At 44.0% G+C, this 16587-nt stretch overlaps 1 protein-coding gene across 5 annotated transcripts in view; it reads right to left on the reverse strand.

Annotated features, from left to right (window-relative positions):
* The window catches only part of Fhip1a (FHF complex subunit HOOK interacting protein 1A), a 216107-nt gene extending 200289 nt beyond the window's left edge, over positions 1-15818 (reverse strand). For 4 of the 5 annotated variants that reach the window (XR_012908042.1, XM_075950503.1, XM_075950505.1 and 1 more), the window contains exon 1: positions 15434-15817. The gene's annotated coding sequence lies outside the window, so the exon portion shown is untranslated. Of the gene's footprint in view, positions 1-15433 lie in introns of all 5 variants that reach the window. The other variant, XM_075950504.1, reaches the window with a different exon arrangement.
* Positions 15819-16587: the final 769 nt, after the last annotated feature.

Consider the following 16587-nt stretch of genomic DNA (forward strand, 5'->3'; position numbering starts at 1 on the left):
ATTTTTAGTTAGAGTCTAGCCTGGGCTACATACCAAGCCCCTGTCTCTAATTAATTCACTAATTAATTAGATGAAAACAAATCCAACCAATTAAGATCATTAACTGAAATTACTACAATTTTATCCTTTGACAGAATACACTAAGTTCAAAATGTAGTCAACCATACAGTTTAAACCAAGACTCCTGACAAAAGAGTTTATTGAGCAAACAGAAGCAAGACTAGATAGCAGAGCTGGAGAGATGGCCCAGTGGTTAACAGCACTGGCTGCTCTTGCAGAAGACCCAGGTTTGAATCCCAGCACCTACATGGTAGCTCAATACTGTCTATAACTCTAGTTCCAGGGTATAAAACATCCTCTTCTGGCCTCCAGTGGTACTGCACCCATATGGTACACACATGCATACAAAATACTCATACACATAAATCTAAAAATAAATAAATAGATACATAAATACATAGAAGGCTGCCACACATTAAGTCAGTCAGGGGTGGCCCACACCTTTAATCCCAGCACTCAGGAGGCAGAGGCAGGTAAATCTCTATGCAATCTACAGCCTAAGTTTCTGGACAGCATAAAGAAACCCTGTCTCAGGGGGAGAAAAATAGATGATAGCAACTGGAAACAAGTGCAGCATATCTAAAAGCAATCAGTAGTTTTATAATCAGAATCTGAAAAGGGAAAACATATACTACATTGAATGTACACCAGCTACATATAGGAAAGTCAGGGTAAAGTGAGTCGAAGACGGTGGGGGTGGGGCTTGATGACAATGCTTAAGTAGTCCTGGTACCTCTAGACTGGCTGAGGTCAATAGTATGGATAGTTTAGATGTAACAAGATGCAGGGTTGACTGTTGGTATTTACAGGAGGGTTTCAGCATATATCCAAGAACGGCCCCCACAATATTAGCTGACTCAGTTCCCTATCCTGTCTCCTCTCATGCTTTAGATCTTATAATTAAATGTGGGATATCTCAGAATGATTCTCTTAGACGGCATAAACTTATACAAGGCAATCTGTGCAGCGGCTCGGCGTGAAGAAGGGAGACTGGAGCTTTGCTGCTCTCATAAAACAGCAAACAGACCATCTATGTTCTAATTCTGGGAATAGCAAAAAGGATAGTGTGATTTTGAGATTTTCCAACTACGGTTTATGATACCCCCAAAATGTAGGGTTTTTTTTATTTGAAAGAAATTCAATATGAAAATTATCAAGAAAAGCATATAAGACCATAGCAAGTCAATAATATAACTTCTAAAGGCAACATGCACTTTTAAATAGGCTACTTTTAGTAATCTAAGTCACGATCTAGGCATTATTTAAAGAAATTCTGTACATGAATTTCTGGTTTCTTTCCCTTCTCAAAACTACTGAAGCATGTGTGAAATAAGTCAGTGTTTAGCCACACCATTTGGTCCATTATCATGATATATAACATGTATGTTTAAGCCTGCATTTAACAGTGCTACTTCAAAAAATAATAAATTCTGATCTGCCACAATCCCTCTTGGAGGTAGTCTATGCAGTGTGATTATATTCAAATTGTACCTTGAAATCTTGAAATCAACAGGGGCGAGGAAACAAAATTGCAAAACTCTCAGCAGTTTTGATTTTCACACACACACACGATTTCCAAAACACTGCCAAGAACTTGGAGGGTTAACAAAGACTCTAGAATTCTCATCCCTGCTTTTTACAAATAGGAAAAATCAAGCACATACCAGCTATAGAAAATAATTCCAGGAACACCACCACCCAGCTCCCAGAGTTAACAGTGTGCTTGCTGCCTAGCCTTGGTCAGCCCACAGTAATCTTCCATCCCCACTCCTTACCCTTACAACTTTCTGTACCTCCATTTCATAATATTGTTATAATTCCCTGAACAAAATATAGTTCATTAACTTATCCGCTATCTAGTCAGAGCCTGAATTTTCCAAATTGCCTTATAATACTATTTTTAATGACTTCATAGTTACTCTCTTCAAACCAAGAGCCAAACGTAGTTGCTGTGTCTCCTATCCATCTCTGGTCTCTTCTCTCTTCCTCCACTAAAACGAACTGAGGAATGTGTCCATTGGAGACTTCCACATTCTGGTTGAACTAATTAAATCTTCACTTGGGCTGGAGAGATGGTTAGGAGCACTGGTTCCTCTTCCAGAGGATTGGGCTCAATTTCCAGCATCCACAAAACGGCTCACAATAGACCATCTGTAACCAGTTCTAGGGGATCTGTCACCCTCTCCTGTCCCCTGCAGGCACCGAGTATACACATGCTACAGACATACATGTAGGCAAAGCACTCAAACATATAAAGAGTTTTTAAAGATTAAAAATGTAAATCTTAAGTTTGTTTAAGATTTTTCCTGTTCTTAAAAAATAAATAAAAAGTAGTTTAATCTAAAAATCTTGATCAGAATCATATTAGGTGCTTTGGCAAGAAACTTTATAGATACCTCTATTTCCTATTAAATCAGGAGACATATAACATTCGCTTTTTTCTCTTTTGGGGATTATAAGATTAATCAGTGAACCCAAGGTTTTTGACTGACTTAACACTTGAAAGCTCCCCATGAGCCAGTGGCCTAGTTGCTTCCTTTGCTGTGGGAGGAAAAGGGGACTGGATTGTGGGATTTATGATTTTAGCGGTTACTAGTAGCCATCCCAGATCTGCTCTTTCTTCAGGGGTAACAAAGTTCTAACCTTTTACAGCTATCTTTCCTTCTATGCTTATTGGTTAGAATTCCTCTCAAAACAGGATTGTATCTGACTCATCTTTCTAGGTACTGGGAAATACAGTATTGGGTTTTTCTTTTGTTTGGGGGGTTTAATTTGTGTGTGTGTGTGTGTGTGTGTGTGTGTGTGTGTGTGTGTGTGTGTGTGTTAGATTGGGACAAGGTCTCATTCTGTAGCCCAGGCTGGTCTAAAACTTTTGGCAATCCTCCTGCCTCCGCTTCCCAAGTGAGCTGTCACATCCAGGTGGGGTTTCTGTTATTTTGTGGTCTCTGTTTGCTTCTTTACAGGGAAGGGAAGATGGCACCTAGCTTACATCCTCACAGTATTTAGCATCTAAGACATTACCAGGATGTGTATCTCCCTTTAAAAAGACTACTTTATCTACAGTAAGTGAACAAAATTTCTCCACATATTTTTGAAATGATCTTCTAGTTACTAAATCAAGTAGTTGGCCTACAACATGAAACATATTAAACAATAAAAGCCAGGATCCAATATGACTGGTATCAAGTTGGGGGAACTCTTCAACCAACCACTTGAAATCATCCACCCTCTGCCTACTCCATCCTGTTTGACTAACACAAGTCACCTTTTTCTTCTGCACCCGTGCCCTTGGCTCAACATCCTACATATCCACCCGCTCAAGCTCCATGTCCTCCTTAGGAGTAAACACACCTCTGGCTCTTGCTGTCCAGCATCCCTCTTTTCTCCTAAGATTGTATAACCCTTCTTTAAAAAATGGCTCCTCTTCCCTAATCCAGGAGAATTCCAGAGAGGTCTGATAATCTCTGGCCCCGAGCACAAGGAAAAGCGTTAACACTAATTAACACTGACCAGAACCATTCCTGAGATGACTGAGAACTGGGAAGGTCACCGCGCCCTGAGCCAGGTGAAGAAAACGGGTGCTAAGAGAGGCAGATAGGAGACAGAGAGTAGAGGCAGTACAAACTGTCCTGTGGAGAGATTGTGTCTGTGGTCTCACAAACAAAGCTCGCCTGAAGATCTGAGTGCAGAGCTAAGCCACTAGTTAGCCACAGAGGCCAGACAGTGGTGGTGTACACCTTTAATCCCAGCCCTAGGGAGGCAGAAGCAGATAGATCTCTGTGAGTTCAAAGCCACCCTGGGCTAAACGAGATTGAGCCAGCCTAAAAGAGAAACAGAGCCAGGCAATGATGGCTCACACCTTTAATCCCAGTCCTTGGGAGTCACATGTCTTTAATCCCAGTACAGGAGACAGGAAGGAATATGGCTGGACGGAGAGAGGAATATGAGGCGGGAGAAGATAGGAACGCATGACATTCAGTCTTGAGGACTTGTAGAGACAGGATACCCCATTTGATCTAAGGATTTCATAGAGGGAAGAGCTAGTGGCTGCTGCTCTGCTTCTCTGATCATTCAGCTTTCACCCCAAATATCTGACTCCAGGTTTTTATTAAGACCAATTAGAATTCACACTATACTGTCCAGTGTGAATTCCATCTCACCTCTCCCACACTTTGGCCAGGTAACCAGTTAGCCCCTCTCCCTTCTACAATATATGAGATGAAAGGAGCCCTATTACAGCTCCCATGATGAGTCTTGAAGACTGTGGCCATTTTTCTGATTTCTTGTACTTCCTGTCTGTACACATAATACTTCGCTGCCTTTTGTCTGATTTTTTTATGTCTTAGATATGGACTTGTCACCATCTTTGGCCGTTCTGCAGACATAGCTAATTCATCTATGAATTATATATTGAACCACCTTTAGAGCTCTTGGAAGGGTGCGACCTAGATCTCCAGCGTGTAAGTAACAACAGTGCATACCAATCATTACTTAGTATTAAGAAATTTACATGCATATGCTACGTTATTCAAACCTCGTAGAAACTTCCCGAGAGGGCCATTATTACCTCCCCTTCTTGTGGTGCTAGGGTTCAAACTCAGTGCCTGGCCCATGTGAGGCAAGCATTTCACGCATGATCTTCCTGCCTCAGCCTGTTAATAGCTAGGATTAAAGGTGTAGCCATTACATCGTATAGATGACTCTCCATTCTATCGATGAATAAGCAAAAAGTCATCAAAGAAAAGCAACTTGGTCGTTTACCAATTAATATACCATGCATTTACTAGTTTATAAATACATAAAGGATTTGAGCCATATTCACATTTAAACAGCATCCTTTCCATTACACCCTCACAGCCTCACACAATACTAAATATTGTTTATTAACTTACCAGAAGGCATAACTGGTCAAAGATAACCACCTAGCATGATGATTTCCACTGACCCACAAAGTATATCTTCTTATATCACTAAAAATATTATTAAAAAATTAATGTTATTTATTTAATACCTAAATAAATAAGCTATGTGAAAATAGGTCTCTTGAAAAAGTTATAATACAATTTCTTCAAAATTGCTGCTGGCAACCTGAAGACTGAATGCTGGCGCTTCTCTTAAAGCAATGGGTAAAAGGAATGAATATTTAAGACCACTCTGTCAGAAGAGTTGTATACAACTCCCCTGGCAGTGATATTTCAAAACAGCAAAGAGAGATTTGTTGCACCTGTCAGTGTGTGACACGCCTACAGCTCTCCAGTTGCTCAGAGGAATATCCCTGTGCCATCATTACACACTAATCGTTGCTGAGCACTCCCCTGGCTTGGAGGCAAGAAGAGGAAGCCTTTAGGAAGAAAATAGGTTCCTCTTCGGAGCTTACCAAGAAGGGCAAGGAAGTCAGGAATGGTAATTTACTGACAAAGAACCTGAAAGTCACGAGCTCTCAGCCCCATTCAGTCCTGTCCTTCAGCATGGTCTCTTCAGATCCCTTCTTGGAGTTCTGCTCGTAGCTCAGTAGGCCAGCAGAGAGACCTGGCCGTAGCTCACAGGCCAGGGGGAGGTTCATGGTAACCAACTGTCCTGATGCTGACCTTTTGCAGCATCAAGTCAAGAGACGTCCGTAAGAAATGCTGAGGATAGGGAACCTGAAAGGACCCTATCCTATAGCAATACTGACGAATATCTTGCATATCACCATAGAACCTTCATCTAGTGATGGATGGAGATAGAGACAGAGATCCACACTGGAGCACTGGACTGAGCTCCCAAGGTCCCAATGAGGAGCAGAAGGAGGGAGAACATGAGCAAGGAAGTCAGGACCACGAGGGGTGCACCCACCCACTGAGACAGTGGAGCTGATCTATTGGGAGCTCACCAAGGCCTGCTGGACTGTGACTGAAAAAGCATGGGATAAAACCGGACTCTCTGAACATGGCGAACAATGAGGGCTGATGAGAAGCCAAGGACAATGGCACAAGGTTTTGATCCTACTTCATGTTCTGGCTTCGTGAGAGCCTAGCCAGTTTGGATGTTCACTTTCCTAGACATGGACGGAGGGGGGGGGACCTTGGACTTTCCACAGGGCAGGGAACCCTGACTGCTCTTTGGACTGGAGAGGGAGGGGGAGAGGAATGGGGGGAGGGGGAGAAGGGTGGGAGGAGCGGGGGATATGGGAGGCTGGGAGGAGGCTGAAATTTTTTTCCTTTTCTCAATAAAAAAAAAAGAAATATCCCATAAGTGTCTGTCGGTGGTCGGTACTTTTTCCCTTCTTTCTCATTTTACTTAAGGACCTTCCTACTTTATGGTGCCATACACTAAACTCTTCCAGGGAGTATGCTGCCTACTCCTAGAAGGCCAGAAAATGGCATACTCCTACATGAACTATGATACAGCAGAACCCACACATGGTACAGGTGAAGGAATCTCCTGATGGCAAGCATCTGCTACCCTGGAGACTTTGATGATAGGCATAAAGATCATCATCACTGTTGCAATAATATCTCAGGTAAGATGATATGTGCAAAGATGAGCCAGGAATTTCCAGGAAAACGTAAACTAACTTGGTTCTCAGCGTGGCTGTTACTACAATAGCATGAGAAGCGTGTGAGCATGTGTGTGCGTACATGTGTGTCACACACAACGTAAGTCTAGATAGAAGGGATGTGTTAGCTGGCTTTACTGGTCCCTGTGATGACTTACCTAACATAAACATCTCAAGGGAAGATTTGAGTTGGCCCATTGCTTCAAATGTTTGTGTTCATGGTGACGTGGCCCATGAGTTTGGTCACAACATAATAGTAGCAGACGCTCATGACAGAGGAACTTCTTCCCCTTGTGGTAATTAGGAAGAGGAGACTAGGAAGGAGCCAAGGACCAGGTATACCTTTCAAAGTCACCCCTAATGACCTGCTTCCTTATGTCCTAAAGTTTCCACCACCTCCCAAAACAGAGGCCTGAGATGGTGCCACCATATCAACGTATTCATCTATTCAGATATTTCACATTCAAACCATAATAAGCAGCCTTGAGCAAAGAAGGACTAAAAGGAAAGACATTCCAGAGGATGCAACAGGAAGCTTAAGACACAGAGATGCACAGAGGTTAAGGGTCTCAGGTCAGCAACTCCCCTTCTTTCAAATAATAAACATTTCCAGAGTGCTGGGCCACTGGTCTATGACATGAGATATAAAGCCAACTCAGCCAAAGCTAATAGAGAGTGATAGCTGCCCTTCATAGAGGACAGAGACTTACATTCTTATTTGGAGAGAACTGGTAAACAAAAGACATAACTAAGTAAACTGTGCTAGGTTTAAAGCGAGCACAAGAGAACAGAGCAATGGAGATGAAAAGCACAGAGGCTGAGCCATGTTTTAAATTTAAATATCAGCCAAGGATAAGAATGAGATCCAATTTCCAATGGTGACTCTCTAAAACTAAATCCCACTGCAGGAAAACTAATGAATGCCACACTGTGCTGGGATAAAATTGGCATAAAATTAGACATACACAAAGTTCCTAGGAGCCCACAGCTCACTTTCCATATTTCTTCTTTACATGTGTTCAAAGTTACTTGCCTCAAGTGTTATCTAGCAAATTTAGGAAAATGGAGAACGACTTGGGGAGAAGCAGAGCAAAGGTAATTATAAGAGAATCCAGAGGACCAAATAGCTTCAAACCAATACCTTGCGGAAGACAGGCTCAACAGAACTTCAAAGACTTACTGCATTTTTAGTTATGTATACGTGGGAAGGGAGTGTACGCATGAGTGCCAGTGCCCGTGGAGGCCAGAGGTGTCAGATCCCCCTAGAGTTTCAATTCCATGGGCACTGAGAACTGAACCTGTGTCCTCTGCTGAGCCATCTCATAGGCCATTCAACCAGACTTTAAACACTAGTCAGTTTTTTTCTTTAATAAAGGTTGACTCCAAGTTAAGAATAATATGTACATTCCCTTTCTTGAAACAACTTCAAAGAACTGGCAGGTGCTGTGGGACAATGCTCTTGCACACTGCAAAGATCGGTCCCTAGTATTAGTTTGATAAAACACTGATTGGGCAGTAGCTAGGCAGGAAGTATAGGTGGGGTGACCAGACTAAGAATTATGGGAAGAGGAAAGGCAGAGACACAGTCACCAGCCAGATGCAGAGGAAGTAAGATAAGAAAAGGTAACAAGCCACATGGCTATACATAAATAAGATTTATGGGTTAATTTAAGTTGTAAGAGGTAGTCAGTAATAAGCCTGAGCAATAGGCCAAACAGTTTATAATTAATAGAAGCCTCTGTGTGTTTTTTGGGGGGACAGAATGGCTGTGGGACTTAGCACGACAGAAACTTTCGTCTACAGGCAGACACAAAACATGGAAAGGGTTGGGTCCCTCTAAGAATGAATTAGACATTTCTGCCATTTTCTCAAGATTGGGAGGGCAAAGGTCTTCATTTGGTTTTTCTTCCCTCAGTAGAGTTTAGTACTTTTAAAATAATAATAGTAAGTAAATACACATAATAATAGTAGGTAAATACACATAATAATAGTAGGTAAATACACACTGTTCATCTACTAAATAAATAAATAAAGGCAGGCCCATGATGGTGGAGGATCTGTAAGTATATAACTTTATTTCAGTCCTAACCAGTTTATAACAACACTGGAGAAAAGGACAAACATTTCAAAGATAACATTAGAGGCCTCAAATGGCCAAGCTCCTAAAATGGCAGAGCAGAGAGAAATGAGATGTTGAGACATCGTTTCGGGAAAGACAGCCAAGGTGGAACGAATGCAGAGCAAGGGTGCTGAACTAGGTTTCGATAATGTGCATTCCTGAAACAGAAGAGGTGGGAGGAGGAAGGAAGAGGTAGGGTGAGTTCAGGAATGAGGAACAGGGCAAGCTCAGCCTCCAAACAGAGCATCTGCCCAGAGTGTCAGGTCACAGAGGCCCCTGTGAGTCAGGGTTATTCAGAGTAATACAGCCAGGAGAAGAGATAATGGAGATGACAGGAGATAGAAGGGAGATGGGAGATAAAGATGATGGAGCTGGGAAATGGAGATGATGGATAGGGGAAAGGACAGGGGAGGAGGAGGGAGAGAGGGGGAAGGAAAGAGAGGGAGGGAGACAAACAAGAAGGGAGGGAGAGAGATCAGTCCTTATAAACAGAATTATTATAAGGAATTAATACATGTGATTATATATGCTAAGAAATTCCAAGGTCTGCTGTTAGAAAGTTGAAATCCAAGAAGCAATGTTTCCATTTGGGTCCAAACCTTCAAGCAAAGACCAAAACCCTAACTCGATTAGGCAGGGAAGAAGAACCTAGTAATCACCAGACCCCACAGTAAGAGGGAACAAGCCCATGCTGCATCAATCTTTTTGTTCTTCTGAGACTTTCAATCAAGTGGATAAGCCCTGCCCACATTGAGGAGAGCAATCTGCATTACTAAATCTACAAACTCCAAGTTGATTTCCATCCAGAAACACTCTGACAGGCACACCCAGGATGAGTACCAACACCTTGCTGTTGCCTAACGAAGTTGACCCATCAAACAAACCTTTACACCTTGGGTTGAGTCACTTCCCAGCAGGCAATAAGGGCTGTGAAACATGAGCAAAGAGAGACAATAGCAATTAAAATGACCTTGACGTGGAAATGGTCAAAGAGGAGAAAAGCAAAGCAGAAGCAAGATGAAAAGTATAATTATCTGTGCAATAAGAGACAATCAATAGCACGTGATTCCCCTCAATATAGGTAACGCTGATAAGAGATTAAGGTGTGGGTTATTATTCATGCTGCGTTACATTGCATGGTATACTGCACAGTACTGAATTATATTGACATGTATTACATTGTATAGCATATATTTTGAGATAGGGTCTTCTTGTGCAGCCAATCTGGCCTTGAACTGTGAATCCTCCTGCCTCAATCTTAAAATACCAGGATTACAGGTCTATATTAACACCTTCAGGTTCTCCGTAGTTTAACTTGCTTGTTATCAGGATCTACCTGTAGACCTATAAGGAAGAAACTGGAAATGAAAGTCGAGGGTTCCAAAGGTCAGCAATAAAGATGTAAATTTAGGAATTAACTAGTAGAAGGCTGACTCCTGGCATGACAGAACCTAGAGGAAGTCAGTCAGGCTGAGTCAGCAAACTCGGGCAGCAAACACTGCCAACCCTAATCATCTTATGATTCACTGTGAAGGAATGACCACTCCTTGGTGACAACCCAATCCTAAAACATAGTCAAGAGGGAGGACTGCATTGAACAAAAAGGGGATGGGCCAACCATTTCTCAGCTGTTACAAGCTGAGTTTTACTGTCCATAACAACTTTTCAAAACGACACACCAAGTCCTAAGCAGTCAAACGTCAAAGGAGCACAAGGAGGAACTTTGGAGGAAAACACATCAAGCTGACAGGAAATAAACATTAGCTGTTAAGTTTGGGTTTTGATTTCAGGTGTTTTGGCTTGAGGTGGGAAGGAGGTGGGGGGGGGTGTCTCACATTATGGCCCAGGTTAGCTCACTATGTAGCCCAGGCTAGCTCACTATGTAGCCCAGGCTGATATCAAACTTGCAGCAATCACCTTTCTATAAATGCTCCTGTGAGGGATTATAGATATGGCTGCCACAGCTGGCTGAGGTTTTTTATTACGATCGATAGGTAAACATCAAATACTTTCATGTTTCCTCAGGCAAATAAAGGTTAATAAAAATCCTATTGTTTGAGTTCTCATAAGCATTTAAACTAATACATCATGGCTTTAAAATCTGACAAAAATGCAAATACCTTGTGATATATATATATATATATATATATATATATATATATATATATATGTTGCGGGAGGTCCTCCCGCTTCTCCAACCTATAGCTGCTGGCCCATTGGGGCGTGGTCTCTCAGCAGCTATAGGTTGGAGAAGCGGGAGGACCTCCCGCAACACCTATATATATATATAATTTCAAATATTCAACATCTCAAAAAATGCTAGTGTTATAGAATAGACAATAATCAAAAATAACTTATGTGTATTTTTTTTTTTTTGGTTTTTTCGAGACAGGGTTTCTCTGTGGTTTTGGAGCCTGTCCTGGAACCAGCTCTTGTAGACCAGGCTGGTCTCGAACTCACAGAGATCCGCCTGCCTCTGCCTCCCAAGTGCTGGGATTAAAGGCGTGCGCCACCACCGCCCGGCTACTTATGTGTATTTTCCCCCAACAAAAAAAATCAAAACAAGAATATACAAATGAAGTCCATGTCTAAGAAATTCTTATTTTAGTATGAAATTTTTTCACGTAGAAAATCAGGGGCTAGGAACACCAGGTTCAGTAGGCTAAGCGCTTCCCTGAAAGCAGGAGGACATGGGTGGGATCCTCAAAACACACAGAAAAGAGCCGCACATGTTAGCACACACGTCTAATCCCAGCACCTGGGAGGCAGAGACAGGAAGACACATGAGGCTCACTGGTTGGCCTGTGAGCTGCAGGCCAACGACACACCCCGTCTTGAAGGAGGAGTAGACATCACTAAGGACGGCATCCAAGGTTGTCCTCTCAGCTCTACAGACAAGCATGCACACACATCACAAGGATGATCAATTCCTGAAACTTTCCACAAGACCAAAGACCCTATAATTGATCCATGACAAAGAGGCAAACTCTAACAACACAAAGAGAGGAGCCAAAATACGTTCCTGGCTACTCTGGATTTTCTGAACTCCTTAACAGCATGTACTAAAATAATGTTCTGAAGAAAATGTTAAAAGAAAAAACTATGCTTTACAAATCTAATTAGCAAATCGTCCAACAACGGCAGAGTAATTTTATAACTGTTATCAATTACTTCCTCCTCTTTGGGGAAAACACTAAAACCAGAAAGAACCTGAAATGTAAGGAAATGAGGCGAACCCCACCTTAGAGCTTTGCATTGCGGTGGCCTCCCCAGTCACCTGTCCTCAACCTTGTACACCCAGAAATAAAGTGTTACTGTCTTCTAAGCACTGAAAGGACACTATCAGAGGAAACACAAATCAGAGAAAGTTGACGTTTTCCTATCGGTACCTCTTCCACAAGCCTGTCCTGCAGAAAGCACATGTGTGTGCCTTAGAGAATTCCAAGGGTGATTTCTAGAGCCCATGAGACAGCTGCTCAATACAATACTGTACAGCGACTTAAAAAGACACAAAGATCATCTGCGTGCACGATCACGGAAACCCTTTCAAGATGCATCAGCTAGGATGGTCGCTGAGGGGAAGGAACATCTACCTGCCACACATGAGGCCCGGGGTGGCATTCTCAACTCAGCAAAATAAACGAATGACTGAGTAAGACAACTTGAAAGTTATGTAGTATAACTCCAGTTGTTACTAACAACAGTAAATATCCACTTTACATAAGGAAAATAATTTTTTGATCTAGAGTTTCAGTATCAGCTGCCATATTTACAAGGAAAAGTTTAACAGAAAAAATACATGTACTTACATCAGGCTTTTCAAAATATATATTTTTCAAAATATGGCGTATTTTTAAATTTCAACATTATACTTCATTAATGCCTAGTTTTTTCTTTTGAATGACATATAACATACATGATCATGAATATAATCATTTTATGTTAGTGATATAATCAGAAGCAGGCAAAAATCTTATTTATAAAGAGAAGAAAAAATTTTACAATTCATCAAAAATAACTCAACTTCTCTTTCAGAAGGCAGTAGCATCCTTGCTCCTAGAACTTCACTCAGAAGCCTCTCTGGTGTCTGTTCTAGTAACAGCGTCCCAGAATAAAAGGAAGCTGCAAAGTTAAGGTTCGCAATCCCAGCACGGGGGTGGCCGGAGGTGGAGACAGCAAAACCCCTCAGGACTACTGGTTCAGTAAGATCCTGTCTCAAAAGGTAAAGTGGAGCGATATTGACAAAAACACCAACATTGACTTCTGGCTTCCAAAACATGTGCACACACATGGAGGGGGGAGGGAGGGAAGGAGACAAGGAAGGAGGAGGGAGGGAGAGGGGTAGAGAGGGACTGGGGCGGGGAAGGGAGACACTTTTAAATAAAAACAAAAATCCCATTTTACATCCAAAAACTTCATGAATTGTAATGGGGAAAATTAAAAGTATGGCCCATGAGTCAACAATCTTATATTGAAGTCTAAGTCCACTACTCCAAGAAGCTGGGTATGTCCTAAATAAGTCTCTTTACAGCCCTGAACGTCATCTGTCTTCCTCCTGTATGGTCTAAGTACACGGCCTTAATCTGGCACACCTGAAAGAACTTGTCAATCATAGCACTGAAGAAAGGTTTGTTTCTGTTACTGTTTTATCCAGGAGATCCATAAACAGAATCCTTGGGGTTCTGGTCACTCTTGAGCACTGTTCTCCATATAGGTGGTTCACTAGTGCTTGGAAGTCAGGGAATTGAAGATGAAGTCGCTACAAACTGTGCTTCAAAGCTGGAGTCCAAGGGTCCCCCTTTTGAATAGGCCTGTGAGCTACCACAGACAACTGCACACAGAATGGAGATCGAGTTCCTTAAGCAGAGATCAGAGATGGCCATTCTGTAATATTTTCACCAGATTCTCCTTTTTAAAGTAACCCAAGAGGACTGAGGATGTCAGACCATAGTAAAGTGCTTGCCTAGCTAGCGTGCCTGAGGCATTGATTTCAACCCGTGGTACTGAAAGAAAAAAGTAACACAGGCTCACAGTTTTACTCCCCAGCATCTTCTATGTAACCCCACCTTGCCACATATCTTCATACGTCTGTTTGATACAGCCATCGTCTATTAGCGTCCTGCTACACACGGAAGTTTGCAGGAAAAGTTCTGAACTAAACCTGGGAGGTTAAGAACTGTCCCGCAGTATAGTACTCTAACAGAAAAAACAGTACACCCTTGTTATTTCTAGTCTCCAAAGGCCTACATCTAAAGTGGGATGCCCCACAGTGCCTCTTGTTGGAAGCAAGAAAAAGCTAGCTGGATAGTAGAGCCTGAATTATTAAACCGCTCTCACTATTCTAAATCCACGTCAGCAATGCCTAGTCCTCTTGCCCTTCTTCCCAGGTAATTTAATCATATCCCTATAACTATAAGACAAATGGTAAGTATAAAATTCTTAGCAGTGCCATGAGAAAGAATTCATTGGTGCTCAAAAAGATCAGTCTTTAATTATCTGAAAAGTTAAGCCAACCTGTCGGCTATATTGGACTGAACCTCTCACTCAGTTTCTGTCCCAAGACGTTTCCCAGGTGGGGACACTGGCTGGGGTCCATAGGCTCCAGATAGCTTCAGAGGTATCCTATCTAGTGCCAGGTGTACAACTGAACTGCAGGTCAGGCATGTACATTAAGGAGGGGGGATTTTTCCCCCTTGTTAATCGACAGGATAAAGGTGATTAAGCAGGAATTATTTTCCAATGGCCTATATAATTTCACCAGAGTTGCTATGGCTATTAGCTGAAAGCAGCTGACTTCTTAATGAGATGAACTTGACAGTAGGACCCTCCCAGAGCAGCCAACAGAGTAGTTGGTCCAACGTAAAGGAAGCGCAATTGGTCTGCCGTATTTCCCACCCTTCCTCCTCTTGAGAGCTGTTTTTCTTCAGTTTGGGGCTCTTTCCCTCCAGGAGAGACGGGGTGGTATTCCCTGCACCTGGATGGCTAGGGCTGCAGCACCTGTGGAATGGTTGCCAGCTGATCAGTCAAGCACAGGAGGCTAAAGCCAACCTAGACTTAATTCTCCAGACCCACACACGTGGTTCCCAAAGCTCCAAGCAAACATAGCAGCTGTCGCCACCAATACCTCATCTACCCAAGCTTGAAATAAAACAATAGCTAGTCTACTACCTCATAGGAGTGTTATTAACAAGAGAGCTTTGTTGAAGCCAGGGAACCCACACAATCACTGAGAACCACAGCTCGAGTGCAGTTTCATCAGAGAATTTATGAAATTAAGCAACAGTCACCCAACAGTAAATAGTTCACACCAGGAAAGCGCTGCAAGCCCAGAAGCAGGCACCGCCTCCGATTTCGTGAACGCCAGGAGGTTTGGCGAGGAAGACAGATCCAGATCTCATCGCCTTTGCCAGTTACTCCTGGGAGACCCAGGCACTGCGGCCCGAGGGAGCGAGAAAAACCTGATGACATCTTCCTCCGTCAAAACAAGCTGGCCCTCTCTGCCCAGGGTCAGTCATGAGTAACGTCGCGTGCAAGAGCCCGCAGCGTCCCAAGCAGTAACAGGGCTTTGAGCTGGGAAGGTCCCAGCCTTCCTGCCACCCCCCCTCCCCCAAAACCTGCTCCTGTCGCCCAGCAGGATGCAGGAAGGAGGCTCTCAGGACGCCTTTCCAACATCCTAAAATAAAATAAAAGCAATATTTCAAGCGCAGATCTCTTACCTACGGGCGGCCACGAATCCTCCCTCCACGCGGTGTCCCCTCGACAGTCAGAAAGTTTGTGCGGAGATCCCGGGGACAACCGAGCTGCCAGGGCTCAGGGCACTAACCGCGGGGGCAGAGTCGGCTTCAACCGGGCCCAACACCCAACTCCGGACGCCCGGGCAGTTGGCCTCAGGCGTCTGGACGCGGTGACCTCCAGTCCTGGCTTCCACTCAGCCTGGGGACCTGGGGACAAATCACCAGGCGAGAGAAGGTCAAGGCACAACTTTTCTCCGGCGCGTCAGCCCTTGGTGAAGCCGGCCAGGTCTCGGGCTCGATCCCGCCCCACAACCCGCACCCTCCGAGGAGCCTGGGCGGGGCTCGCTGGCAGGGGCCAAGCACAACCTGCCCGGCGACTACGGGGAGCAGGCAGCAGGCCCCGCCCCCAAGGCCTCTACCGCCCGGCCACGCCCCCAGCAGGCCACGCCCCTCGGTCCCGTCCCGCCTCTGCCAGGTGCTCCCGGGACTCGGGTTGCGGGGCCCACGGTGCGCACGGGTTTCCTAGGTGAAGGAGGCGGAGCCGCCGAGAGAAAGTTTCCACCGAAACTTGAACTGGGACGCAGCGGAGGACACCTCGCCCTTGGCGGCTCGGCTCCCCACCCACGCCACGCCTGACTAGCAGGCAGGCACCCACGTCTGATGTCTAGGGTTTCGTAACGAAAGGAAACCGCAGACCGCGACGCGCGGTCGTCGTGGATTTCCCACTTTCAGAGTGCGGAGCCGGGCGCGCCCGCCCCACTCAGATTGCCTTCGTTTGTTCTCCTTTTTCCTTAGATATTTGAACCTTAGCATGACAGTCCCAGGAGAGCTGAGTCGAAAGATGAACATGGTCGCCTGTTAGTCAATTGGAAAACCCGCTGGCATGAGCAGGAGGCCGTTTGGTCCCAGCAAGGGGGCAGGAGTAGCTGGGTTTTTGCAGTTAAGTTTCTTTACGCGTAATTTTAGCCATAGGGACCTGGAGAGTATTGCACAGGTGTGTATCGCTCATTCACTACCAACTGTCCCCATTGCCACCCCACCTCCAGCCAAAGAAAGAAAAAACAAAGAGGACTGTTTAATGTGGACAGTCTTGTGGCAAGGATGCAAGTTGGCAACTCAGAACTCCCCAGAGGAAT

This window comes from Microtus pennsylvanicus, chromosome 16 (assembly GCF_037038515.1).
Source record: "Microtus pennsylvanicus isolate mMicPen1 chromosome 16, mMicPen1.hap1, whole genome shotgun sequence".
In the NCBI taxonomy this organism is placed as follows: Eukaryota; Metazoa; Chordata; class Mammalia; order Rodentia; family Cricetidae; genus Microtus; species Microtus pennsylvanicus.